Source organism: Panthera onca, chromosome B2, assembly GCF_046562875.1.
Source record: "Panthera onca isolate mPanOnc1 chromosome B2, mPanOnc1 haplotype 2, whole genome shotgun sequence".
NCBI lineage: Eukaryota > Metazoa > Chordata > Mammalia > Carnivora > Felidae > Panthera > Panthera onca.
This window is the reverse complement of record NC_138343.1, coordinates 135,323,626-135,336,374: the sequence shown is the minus strand read 5'-3', so window position 1 is coordinate 135,336,374 and position 12,749 is coordinate 135,323,626. Positions and strand designations below refer to the sequence as shown.

The 12,749-nt window shown below is 46.9% G+C and overlaps 1 protein-coding gene across 1 annotated transcript in view; it reads right to left on the bottom strand.

Annotated features, from left to right (window-relative positions):
- Positions 1–8,741: 8,741 nt before the first annotated feature.
- MTHFD1L (methylenetetrahydrofolate dehydrogenase (NADP+ dependent) 1 like) overlaps positions 8,742–12,749 on the bottom strand; it is a 184,183-nt gene continuing 180,175 nt past the window's right edge. Inside the window, exon 28 of the mRNA XM_078447463.2 lies at positions 8,742–9,039. The gene's annotated coding sequence lies outside the window, so the exon portion shown is untranslated. The remainder of the gene's footprint in view (positions 9,040–12,749) is intronic.

Genomic DNA, 12,749 nt, shown 5'->3' with positions numbered 1-12,749 from the left:
GTAACTCCTCTCCACTCCCTCCTTCTCCTGCCAAATCCCATCCCTCCCCGGCTTCAGTCACCTCCCATCCCTGTGGCTGTTCCCCGTGAGGTCCCAACTCGCTCATCCCTTTAGAACTAGGGCCTCCCACCTTCCTTGGCTTCCCTCCGCCCTAATTACTCAGCCCTGCAGTGGATTTCTTTCTGTTCATCTGCGGTTTGTTGTAGAGGTTTCTCTTTCTGTCACTTTGTTTATGCATGTTTACAGTCGGTTCAATGATCTGTTCTAATGGTGAGGAGGGTGGCGTGAACAATTTCAAAATAATTTACGTTTGCCTTGGGAGTGCATTTCTGCACTCACCTGTGAGTCTGGGGGTGTCTGACATTCTGGGAATTCACATGTCACACTTGGTGATGAAACTAAGGTCTAAACTGCCTTGGGAGGAACGGGGGAGTTAGGCAGCATGTTTTTCCTCTGGCCCCTGAAATCGTCTTTGGCTCTCAAGTCCGTGGTGAAGTTGAAAAGCATCACTTCTCATATAGTTGGCTTGCTGTGGACCCAGGAGAGCCTTTCCAGTCCCTCCAGGGTGTCTGTCTCAGCTGTTTGTCTGGTACGCACTGTCTCTCTCAAGAGCGGGGGGAGGTAATCAAGAGGCTGACTTGGAGGAAAATTGTCAGGGCTCGTGTAATTATCTGGGGGAAGAAACATTCCTTGATTGTATGACTTTGCCAAATGAACATTAAGTATATCTACTCATCAGTGCACACGCAAATTTAAGTGGTCTGATTGTTTTGAAAAATTGTCCTTGCTCTCCTTGTTGTAAAATACGTAAGCAACACGATACATGATTGAAAATATTAACTGGATTTAAAAAAAAAAATTTTTTTAACTTTTTGAGACAGAGAGAGAGCATGAACAGGGGAGGGTCAGAGAAAGAGGGAGACACAGAATCTGAAACAGGCTCCAGGCTCTGAGCTGTCAGCACAGAGCCCGACGCGGGGCTCTAACTCACGGCCCGCGAGATCATGACCTGAGCCGAAGTCAGCCGCTTAACCGACTGAGCCACCCAGGCACCCCTAACTGGCTTTAAACTGGCAGGGTCCTTTCACGTAGAGGTGCCCACACAGGGCTGAGTGAACATTGGACGTTCAGGGTGGTGTGGTGGGCAAAGGTCTGAGGCCCTAACCACACCATGAGAAATATTTAAAGTTCGCTGATTTGTTATAAACACTGTAACCTCAAACTCGGTCTCGGCAATGACATCCCTGTCCTTGGTGTCTGCCCTGCCCAAACGGAGGGGACGTGGGCTGTTTTCAGAACAAACCTGCCAGCAGTCTCCTAATCTCGGGGTGAAATATGGTTTGATAAAGTTTCTGAAAGTTTTAATCTGCAAAGGATTTCAGGAGACTAAACTACAAACCTAGGGTGCTAAAGAGAAGGGGAGCCGACCACTAAGTGTCATTTCATGCAAATGAACTCAAAGCATGCGTAGACACCAGGGGCGCACGGGTAAAAAGCCGTCATTGCCCCAGGGCCAGCCCAAGCGTTTACAGGTGTTCCTGCCAGGCTGGCCTCTCCCTCCAGGATCCTTGCAATGGCTTCTGGGATCATTCCACCAGCTCCCCTCCCCCAGCTTGACCATCCTCTCCGACCTCCTGAGCTTAGCGTGAGCCTTGCCTGGGGTCAACCCATCCTGGACTATTAGACAAGATTCTGGGATGGTAGCACTGAACTTGACTGACCCCACACAACTTCTTTCTTGTCCACTGAGCCATTCTCAGAGTCTGTGGTTGCCAAAATAGCATAAAGATTACATTTGGGAGCCTTGGGGGAGTAGAGAGGCCAGAGTAAGGCAGGGGAGAAATGCGTAAAAAAATATTTAATTCCTTGGCTCTGAAGAAGTATCAGGAATTGAGGGGGTCGGAATGGTGATGTCTCACACACAGCAGGGGCCACAGAGGGCCAGGGGATTGATGGCTATAAATGTTCACTCATTCTTTCAACAAGTATTTGTTTCGCACCGCCTAGTTGTTAAACATTGGCCTAGGCACCACTGTGATACAAAAGTGGATTTGGGGTTAAATTTTAAACTTTATTACGCGGGAGAATAACTTAGGGAACTTGTCAAAAATATGGATTCCCAGGATTCCAGAGAGCCCAATTTCTTAGGTGTACATGGAGATGGGAAGATGCATTTTTAACAAGCATCTCAGGTAATTCTGACGCAGATAGTCCTGGGATCGGTTCAAAAACAAAACAAAACAAAACAAATGTAAAACTAACCTAAATGCATGGGAGTCTGCTAATTGCCCAGAGAGGATTTCTATGTTCAACCAGCTCTTACGTAGTTAGCTTACCTTGAACACACCGGGTGTGGCCAGGCACAGTTCTACTCTGTGAAAAATTAAAGCCGAAACAGCACACCCATTGCCTCAGACTCTGGAAAGCAATGCTAGGTTGGGAGACCACACTTGGGACATGGGACAGGGTTTAGGCAGCACAAAGGAAGGAGCATTAGATTACCTAGGATGAGTTCCCACCATGGTAAGGCTGAGATCACAGGAAGAATTTCATTCTTTTTAATTTCTTTTTAAAAAAGTTTTTTTTAACATTTATTTATTTTTGAGACAGAGACAGAGCATGAACGGGGAAGGGTCAGAGAGAGAGGGAGACACAGAATCCGATGCAGGCTCCAGGCTCTGAGCTGTCAGCCCAGAGCCCGACACGGGGCTCGAACTCACGGACCGCGAGATCGTGACCTGAGCCGAAGTCGGACGCTTAACCCACTGAGCCACCCAGGCGCCCCTCATTCTTTTTAATTTCATGCTGATGGCTCAACCACATGGTCCCACTTTGTCAAGTTTTTTCCCCATTCTTTTTGGTTCACGACCTCCACCTTCTGTCCTAGAATCAACCATTTTCCTGAGGTCTGAAGGCAGGCCCAGGAGTAGTCATTAAGAATGGTTCTTTGGAGGGGATCCGGGGTGGCTCAGTCGGTTGGGCCTCTGACTCTTGATTTCGGTTCAGGTCATGATCTCACGGTCATAGGATCAAGCCCCGCATCGGGCTCTGTACTGGCTGTGGAGCCTACTTGGGATTCTCTCTCTTCCTCTCCCTCTGTCCCTCCCTTGCTTGCTCTCTTTCTCTCTTTGGATACTCTCTTGAATCTATGGTTATTTTAATGCATGTTTAGAACATGATGCATCAGTAGGTAACATCACACAAATAGCTGCCAATTAGGGGGACGCTGGCTATTTAGCTCTGTCCCATCTCCAGTGACCAGTGGCATCTGCCCAGGCTTGTGGACACTGGCTTATGCTCAGGAAATTTATGGGCTTTAGCAGAAAGGTTGCCTGTCTCTTGATGGATAAGGGCTTGAAGTCAAATCAAATCTAACTGACCAATAGCTAAATCTGAAAATGAAGGCCACCCTTTAAGAGTGGTTCTAAGTGTGATGTAGGGTCTGAGGGCAACCCACCAGAGACATGATGTAGGCCATGAAGCCTACCCCGTGATTTCTGAAACTTTTCACCTTTTTGTATCTCAGTCTTGTCTCATGACATAGACCAAAACCTTTGCTTATGAAATCCTCGACTGGCAGTCTGACACCAATTCTCCTATGCCACCCGGGTGGGTTTCCTATGACTCAGTTCAATTCAGTTTTGACGCTCACTACATGGAGTTAGTGGGGACCTACAGGTTAAAGGGCAGGGTCCCCAGCCAGTGGGCTGACACATGCTCAGTGAGTGGATGGGTGAATTCACTCCAAAAATAGTTATTGACCAAGTGCACTATTCTGTGGAGAATGCCCCAACATGTTCCCTTCTGTCATGGAACTCGGATGTTGAGTTCCCTTCCTTCCTTCCTTCCTTCCTTCCCTCCTTCCTTCCCCTTCCTTCCTTCCTTCCCTCCTTCCTTCCCTCCTTCCTTCTCCTTCCTTCCTTCCTTCCTTCCTTCCTTCCTTCCTTCCCTCCTTCCTTCCCCTTCCTTCCTTCCTTCCTTCCCTCCTTCCTTCCCCTTCCTTCCTTCCTTCCTTCCTTCCCTCCTTCCTTCCCCTTCCTTCCTTCCTTCCTTCCTTCCTTCCTTCCTTCCTTCCTTCCCTCCTTCCCCTTCCTTCCTTCCTTCCTTCCCTCCTTCACCTTCCTTCCTTCCTTCCTTCCTTCCTTCCTTCCTTCCCCTTCCTTCTTTCCTTCCTTCCTCTTCCTTCCTTCCTTCCTTCCTTCTCTCTTTCTTCTTTTTTTCTCTTTCTTTCCTTTCTTTTTTCTTCCTTCCTCCCTTCCTTTCATGTTTATTTATTTTGAGAGAGTGCAGGGGGCGGGGAGGGGCAGAGAGAAAGGGGGGAACAGAGAGTCTGAAGTACGCTCTGCACTGACAGCAGAGAGCCTGATGCAAGGCTCAAACTCATGACCTGTGAGATCATGCTCTGAAGTCGGACGCTTAACTGCCTGAGCCACCCAGGCACCACTATTTTTTTTTTTAAGTACATTTTATTTATTTTGAAGGAGGGGAGCAGAGAGATAGAGAAGGAGAGAATTCCAAGCAGCCTCCATGCTGTCAGTGGGGAGCCTGACGTAGGGGTCGGTCTCACAAACTGGGGGATCATGACCTGAGCCGAAATCAAGAGTTGGAATGCTTAGCCGACTGAGCCACCCAGGCGCCCCAATTTCCTTTTCTTACATTGACGCAGCATTCTATGGTTTTCAGAGGTTTCTACATTGTCTGAGTTAGGCTTCTTGTATATTGCCTGCACCACTCCCCGAATAAGAGACTTAAGATTCAGACCAGGGGCCCTGGCTGGAGCAGGGACTCTTAGGAACGACCTGACATGTCAACACCTAAGAGCAGTGCAATGCTGCCTCAGAAGCCGGATTTAGGCTGTTAGAATTTCATCATGACCTTTTTCACGCCACGGATCCCTTTAACAGTGTGCAGTCTATATACCGCTTCTCAGAATAATGTTGTTAAATGCCTTGGGTTTAAGGCAAGCCAATGATAGTGAAATACAATTATTAAAATATTGAGGGGCGCCTGGGTGGCTCAGTCGGTTAAGCGGCCGACTTCGGCTCAGGTCACGATCTCGCGGTCCGTGAGTTCGAGCCCCGCATCGGGCTCTGTGCTGATGGCTCAGAGCCTGGAGCCTGTTTTGGATTCTGTGTCTCCCTCTCTCTGCCCCTCCCCCGTTCATGCTCTGTCTCTCCCTGTCTCAAAAATAAACAAAAACGTTACAAAAAAATTAAAATATTGAAAGGTAATCAAATTGGATGATGGCAATATATGTGGCTCTTTCTTTACACATGAAATAACGAGGTAGTGGCTGATCTAATAGCTATCGTTCAGAGGTCGTGATGAGCAAAATGCTACTCTGAATATCTGCAGACATTGGAATGTAGTATTAAAATGTCCGTGATTTCTTTTTTTTTTTTTTAATATTTTTAAAGTCTTATTTATTTATTTTGAGAGACACAGAGACAGTGTGAGCGGGGGAGGGGCAGAGAGAGAGGGAGAGAGAGAATCTCAAGCAGGCTCCGGGCTGTCAGCGCAGAGCCCAATGCGGGGCTTGAACTCACGAAACCATGAGATCATGACCTGAGCCGCAACTGAGCGTCGGACGCTTAACCGACTAAGGCACCCAGGTGCCCCTAAAATATCCGTGATTTCTATTGGTGGCAGACACAGGCACTATTTTACTACTGTTAGTTTGTTGCCAACGTTCATAATTGAACGAAATTCTACACTAAGTTTAGAGGTTAGTAAAAGCAAAAATGTAATTTTTCCCCCCATCCCAGTTCATGGGCTCTTGAATTCCATTCTCCTTTGTTTGAAATGTCGCTATAGAAGAGCGTTTTTGGGGGAAAGGTCTGTTTACTAACCAACTGTTCTACCACGGGAGTCAACATCTGCAATGGATATGTATTATAGGTTTGTAAAAAATGCTATAAAAATTATACTTATTAGTTAACTTGTATCCTCATGTATGTATACATTTATATAAAAGCAATGGACAAATATGTGTATGTGGATTTTTCTGGAATAAATAAGGTAAGCTTCAGACACCCTCTTATTTATGGGTATGTGTAAATTGTTTTATTTTTTAAAATATTTCTTAATGTTTATTTGTTTTGAAAGAGAGAGAGAGAGAGAGAGAGAGGGAGGGGCGGAGAGGGAGACAGAGGATCTGAAGCGGGCTCTGGGCCGATAGCAGAGAGCCCGATGTGGGGCTTGAACCCATGAACAGTGAGATTGTGAACTGAGCTGAAGTTGGATGCCTAACTGGCTGAGCCATCCAGATGCCCCAATCATCTTATTTTTAAAATGTCTATTTTTTGAAAGAGAGAGAGAGGGAGAGAGAGAATCCCACGCAGGCTCCATGGCGGTCAGCACAGAGCTCAACGTGGGGTTTGGACTCACGAACCGTGAGGTCATGAGTTGAGCCCGAAGCCCAGAGTAGGACGCTTAACTAGCTGAGCTACCCAGGGCGCCCCAGGTATGGGTAAATTATTCAAACAAAACAAAGCAAAACAAAACCCTGGCTAATGTCAGACCTGAGGATTCTTTTAAAATATCTACTGTGAAGAATACTCAAGTATTGTTTTAACGGGGTCAGCACATCCCAGTTAAACAAAATAACCCCAGAAAGAGAAGAATAAAAAGGACCCAAATGAATGGACTGGCTTACGGCTGCTTTCTGGAGGCCACGTTCATCTCTCCCTTGTCAGTTGATCCCGATGGTGCGTCTCCCCAGGAGCTGTCAGAAGCTTCTTCTCACCTGCGTCTTAACCTCTGCAGGTAATGCTACCACAGGACTGCGAGCAGAGAGGGAGCCCGGCCACTAGTCTGTGTGCCATGGCGGGTCACCGGGGCCCCCACCGATCTGTCAGTGGTTTCTGACATTTCACTTCCAGAGGCGGAGAGAAATCATCCGCACTTGAGAAGATTTCGCACTTGAACCGGCCAGGCCATGTGAAAGGCGGTATGCTCTTTTTCCTTGGGCCTTGGCCTCCCAAGAGATGGTAGATAAGTAGGTCTTCCCTGAAGGAACACCTTCTCCCGTCTGGGAACAGCCTCAAGTCATTACGAGTTGATAAGCCCATTAATTAACCAGCTGAAGCCCTTTCAAGTCGGTGGAGACGGCTTATCGCTCGGCAGGGGTGAGTGAGAGAAAACAAATCCACCAGAACTCGAGTGATGGTATCTAGAGGAGGTAAATGTGGCCACACGATGGTAAAAGTTTGGGGTGATTACAGGCCCTTCAACGATGAGCACTGAAAAGCTCTCCCATGTCTGTTTGGGATGCTTTTCTTTTTTTCTTTTTGGTGAACTGGCGAACTGCCTGGTGAAAGCAGGTAAAGAAAGAAGTCTAAAGCCCCTGGAATATAGGTTTCTAGAAATGTATTTTTTCTTTTGTTCATTTTTTAATGCTTATTTATTTTTGAGAGGGAGAGAGACAGAGTGCAAACAGGGGAGGGGCAGAGAGAGAGGGAGACACAGAATCCAAAGTGGGCTCCAGGCTCCGGGCTGTCAGCCCAGAGCCCGACGCGGGGCTTGGACCCACAAGTTGTGAGATCATGACCCGAGCTGAAGTTGGACGCTGAACTGACTGAGCCACCCAGGCGCCCCGAAATACTTTCAAAAACAGAAAATGAAACTAAATAGCAGAGGAAAATTATAAAGTCAAATAACAGAAGGCAACTGCTTAAAAATGAACTCCTGAGCCAGACCGCTCATTGAGTGCATCGCAGAGAGAACAGGTTTCCTGTGAACCCTTAAGACTTTCAAAGGGCAGTATATGGAAAACACTGGTTCATTGTATATGTGGAGAGGTGTACTTGCAAATAAAGGACGGGGGTGGGGGGAGAGGGACACACACCCTTCAGAAACACCAAGCAAAACCATTCTTGAGACAGTCTTTGTGTGGGGAGGCTTTTTGGTTGTTTCAGCCATGTTTTGGAACAAATTAAATTGTGCATAAAGACACATTATACGCAGGGCAACTAACGAGCAGGGTCACTGGAGGGTGCAGTACTAGAATGTGCAGGAAAGATCCGATGGCAAGGACTCTGCAGGATGCGCCGGGGGGGACATTTAAGATATTTATGGTGACTCTTTTACTTAAACTGCTTAGAGGACAATCACTTCTTGTTTGTTCCTGAATCCTTGGTTTTGTCTTAACTTTTATATAACTTTATGTTATTGTAGGAGAAAATGGAAACAGAAAAGGGTCAGTAACTCCCGGGAAGGGGGTACAGCCCATACACCATTCTTTACTATGAATTATGGGTTGGACAAATGGAAAAACATGTGCCCAACACCTGACCTCAAGAGCCAACTTTGCTTTGCCCTATGGGCCTTCGCAAGCTTAGTGGCTGCTGAGATTCATTTGTGGGTGGACGGAACGAGCATGAACCCATTATTTTTTGGGTAAGTGATGTAAACTTCACTGGCACTGAAAAACAGTTCTGTGTATAAAATGCACTGCGGTCTAAAGGCTATTTATTTATTACAACCCTCCAACGGTCCGAAGATTTCACAATGGATCAGATATTTCTGTGCGCGCGTGCAATTTCTTTCTCATTCTGTTTCTAAAAGCCCTCGTTGTATTCACAGTTTTCCAGAAAATCTGTCAGGTCACAACCCCAATGTGAACAGTTACCTCTAGAGACCAGAGAGTTCTATCTAGCGTTGGAAACTTGCTGTTTGGTTTTCTAGATACATGTTTATTTTCAGTTCAAAGACAAAATAGAAAACTCCAGAGTGGAAAATGGTACCTTTTAGTTCACACTCTTTTAATCCCTCAGTCCCCATAAAATAAACATTCTACAGTGTAAGCAGTGGGAAATAATGTAAACTCTGCAGAAACGGAAAATAAATTACTTTCTTTCGAACTTGGTGGAGGTCCTTTTACCGGACACCATACTCTGTTGCAAACAGAATTCTTGAACGGAGAATATGTCTTTGGTCTATTTCCCCATTTCTCCCGCATTGTGTAACCGGCATATTTCAAATTCACTTTCTTCTCCAACGGCAGCAAGAAGGCGAAAGACGGGTTTGTGTTTCGGGAGCCTGGAAAACAAAGCCGTGTTTCAGTGATTTAAGAAGAGCTTTTTCCCCCCTGTGATGTCAAACTGTTAATATAGTTCTAAAAAGCCAGAGTCCAAAAGAAAATTCACCCGCAGATAAATGATTCCCTTCACAAGACAGGGCTGGGAATCACTGTTTGGAATCGTCTTACTTAAGAGCGGTGGAGAATCCGATTCCACACCGCTCTGTGACCCAGTCAGCACGGTCACTGTAGGCAGCGTTCTGAACCTCCTGAAAAGATTAGGCGGAAATTCTAAAATTCTGAATTCGGGCTTTACGGTCTCCGGGATCCTGCCGAGTGAGACCGCTCAGGATTTTAGATCAGGAATCCTGTCGCCTTGGATTTCAGTTTGTCTTTTATAGTAGGCACAGAAAGGAAGGTCTGAAAAATGCATTTAGGGCAAGAATGGAAGGGAGGAGATCTTATTGATGTTAAAGCTTTGTTGTTTCCTCTGAAAGGATATTAAGACTCCTGGACACTGTTGGAGCCTGAAATCTTTTAGAAGGAGCGTCATCAAACTACATTTTAGAAAAGACAAACGAACCAAACCCCGAAGGTTCAGAAAGTCTCTGTTCATCATTGCGGAAGAAGTGTAAATGCAAGTATTTGGCCTTTGATCTGAATTTATACGTGGAAGAATTTGTCTGCTGGGCCAGAACATAGTGAGTTGGCCTCCCACAGATGGGTGGGGGCTCTAGAGCCAGAAAGGCTGCTTGCTTAGCCTCAGAACAGAAGACAGCGACGAAGGCAGGGGACCAGGAATGCAGACCACTCTCCTCGCATCGGATTCAAGTCAGGGAAGTAAACAGAAAACAGGAGCACCCCGAGCACAATAATCCTCAACCAAAAGAAAATATTTTCGAAGTTGGGAAGGGAGGTTTGCCTGGGGCAGGACCTCACCCCTCCATTCAGGGAGGCGGCCAGCCTCACTTTGGGGGCTCTCGTGATCCTGGACCTGAGCCTCAGTGACACACATGGAGGAAAGGAGGGTAAGGGGAATGACGGTGGGCTTGGTGCACTGGAAACAGCCCAAGGAGGGCAAGTCTGAAGACCTTCCAAACCCAGAGTGGGTGGTGAAGACCAGCTGATTAGACACCTTAAATTTGTACGTAATGGTTTTGTGTTTATAGGGGCGTGGCGTATGTGGTTCCACATTAAAAAACAAAACAAAACAAACAAACAAAAAACACCTCTGCGTGTTGGCAGAAGTATAGAAAGCCTGAATACAGATTTTATAAATTGGAAATGCAACCACTCTAGTGAGGATTTAAAAAGAGGAGTCAGCTGTTTATTATTATCCAGTTATTCAGGAAAAAAAAAATTTCAGAATTTTATGAGGACAGGATATATGAAATAGTCTATCTTGGTATGGAATGGATAAGAAATCAAAGAGAGCCCAAAAAGTTCCTTCAAATTCTTTTTTAACATGTTTATTTATTTTTGAGAGACAGGGAGAGACCAAGTGTGAGCGGGAGAGGGGCAGAGAGAGAGGGAGACACAGAATCCGATGCAGGATCCGGGCTCTGAGCTGCCAGCACACAGCCGGACGCGAGGCTCGAACCCATGAACCGTGAGATCACGACCTGAGCCGAAGTTGGACATTTAACTGACTGAACCACCCAGGCGCACCGCCCCCCCCCCCCCAAAAGTTTCCTTAAAAGTTAAGAACTTCCCCAAAATTTTTAAAATGTTTATTTATTTTTCTTTCTTTTTTTTTTAATTTTTTTTTTTAACGTTTATTTTTGGGACAGAGAGAGACAGAGCATGAACAGGGGAGGGTCAGAGAGAGAGGGAGACACAGAATCTGAAATGGGCTCCAGGCTCTGAGCTGTCAGCACAGAGCCCGACGTGGGGCTCGAACTCATGGACCGTGAGATCATGACCTGAGCTGAAGTCAGATGCTAGCTGGCTGAGCCACCTTGGCGCCCCCGTCACCACCTTTCGATGTCAATGAGATGATACAGATGGCATCTTTAGATTCAGTCCCCTCCATCTTTTATTTAAGTGGCCTGAGCTTCCCATTGTGCCCTCCAAGGATGGCTCAGGGCAAGGTACTCGCTGACCTTCATCTTGGAGCATAAACGGTAATCAACAGTGTTTGAGTTGCTTCTTGAAAAGACAGTTTTAAGACCAAAATCACAGAGCCCAGGTGCTCCCCGAGGGAACCCTGAAGCCTCTGGTTTGCAAAACAGACCCTGACCACAGAAGGGCAGCAACCATACTCAAGACTATCGTATGACCATTAACTATCACTGAACATTTAAGCTCTACAGGCAGTTGGGGGAAGAACCGAGCACCTTTCTCTGCACGTGCAGTTCAAGAAAAAGCTTTCTGGGCAAATAACTAACATTTATAGCAGGACTAGAGTCGACCTGATTTCAGCTCAGGGTCATGATCTCACAGTTCGTGCGTTCGAGCCCCGCATCAGGCTCTATGCTTATAGCACGGAGGCTGCTTCGGATCCTCTGTCTCCCTCTCTCTGCCCCTCCCCCCTCCCTCTTTCTCAAAAATAGATAAATGTTAACAAAACAAAACAAAACAAAACACCTGAAATCCAATCACCTTCAAACAAAAGACTGAGCAGTAATATGGCAGGATCGGTGTTCCTGGCACAAACAACTGATTTTCATTCTTTCTATTTGGCGCCACCCAGAAGAATGAATCATGCCCTTCTTCTGACAACAGTGAAAGCATCACAGGGGAGCCTTGGAAAGGAGCAAGAGCTCAGATTCTGGTGACTTCTTGGCTCTCTGTTCATATGAGATCTTACATGAGTTCCTCGACGGGGAGGTAAGCAGGAGAGGAGAGGAAGCGGAAGGACAGAAACAGTTGTTAACAGAGCACAATCTTCCGTGTGCTACACGACTACAACGCGTGCTGCAAAAACTCACGAGTGTGTTACTCCGAGGCTGACAGCACGGGGCTCTCTGGAGTCTGACCGCTCCAGGAGCAAAGCGACCGCCAGACGTTCCCGCTTTTGGCGGGCAAATCTGTCTATGCCGACTGTCACCCAAACGTCAACATTTTGATTCCTTGCACCTTTAATCGCCATAGACCTGACTGCGAGGAGGTGGCCCCTGACCGCGTATTGTGAGGACATGGGAAACAGAGGGTCCGTTTGCGGGACCATCACCCCGGGAGTTCCCGGGAAGGGATGTTTGCTTTGTACAGCGCTTTCTCCCGCGACACTGGATCCATTTTCAAAGGTGCAAAGCAGGGTCAAGTGATGGGTTCTGAACCACCACCCACCGAGCTGGGAACGGGATCGGGCAGTTCACAAAGCAGAAAGGAGCCTTGGACAAGCGAGGGGGAAAACAACATTCTATGAGAGAGTTCAGCGAGAGAGAGCCCTATTATACTCTGGCGAAAAAGAATCTGGACAAAGTCATAGCTTTTAATACCCGAAGAATTATCTTTTGTTATACGGAAATGATCCCCAAATTATAGGTCTGTTCAAATAACTGGTTACGATCTTCTAGGGCGGGCCAAGGTTCATTTATCCTGTGACTGACACGCAAAGGGCATCCTTTGGTTTGGGCATAAAGGATGGGGTGAGACAGGGGAAGCTGGTCCCGGGGGAGTCTCGGCATGCGTGCTTACTGGCGGGGCACCTCGACCGTGCTGCTGACTCTCCCGGGCCAGCGCTTCCACAGCTCTGAAACAGAACCGCCCATCTCGCTGCACTGACCCC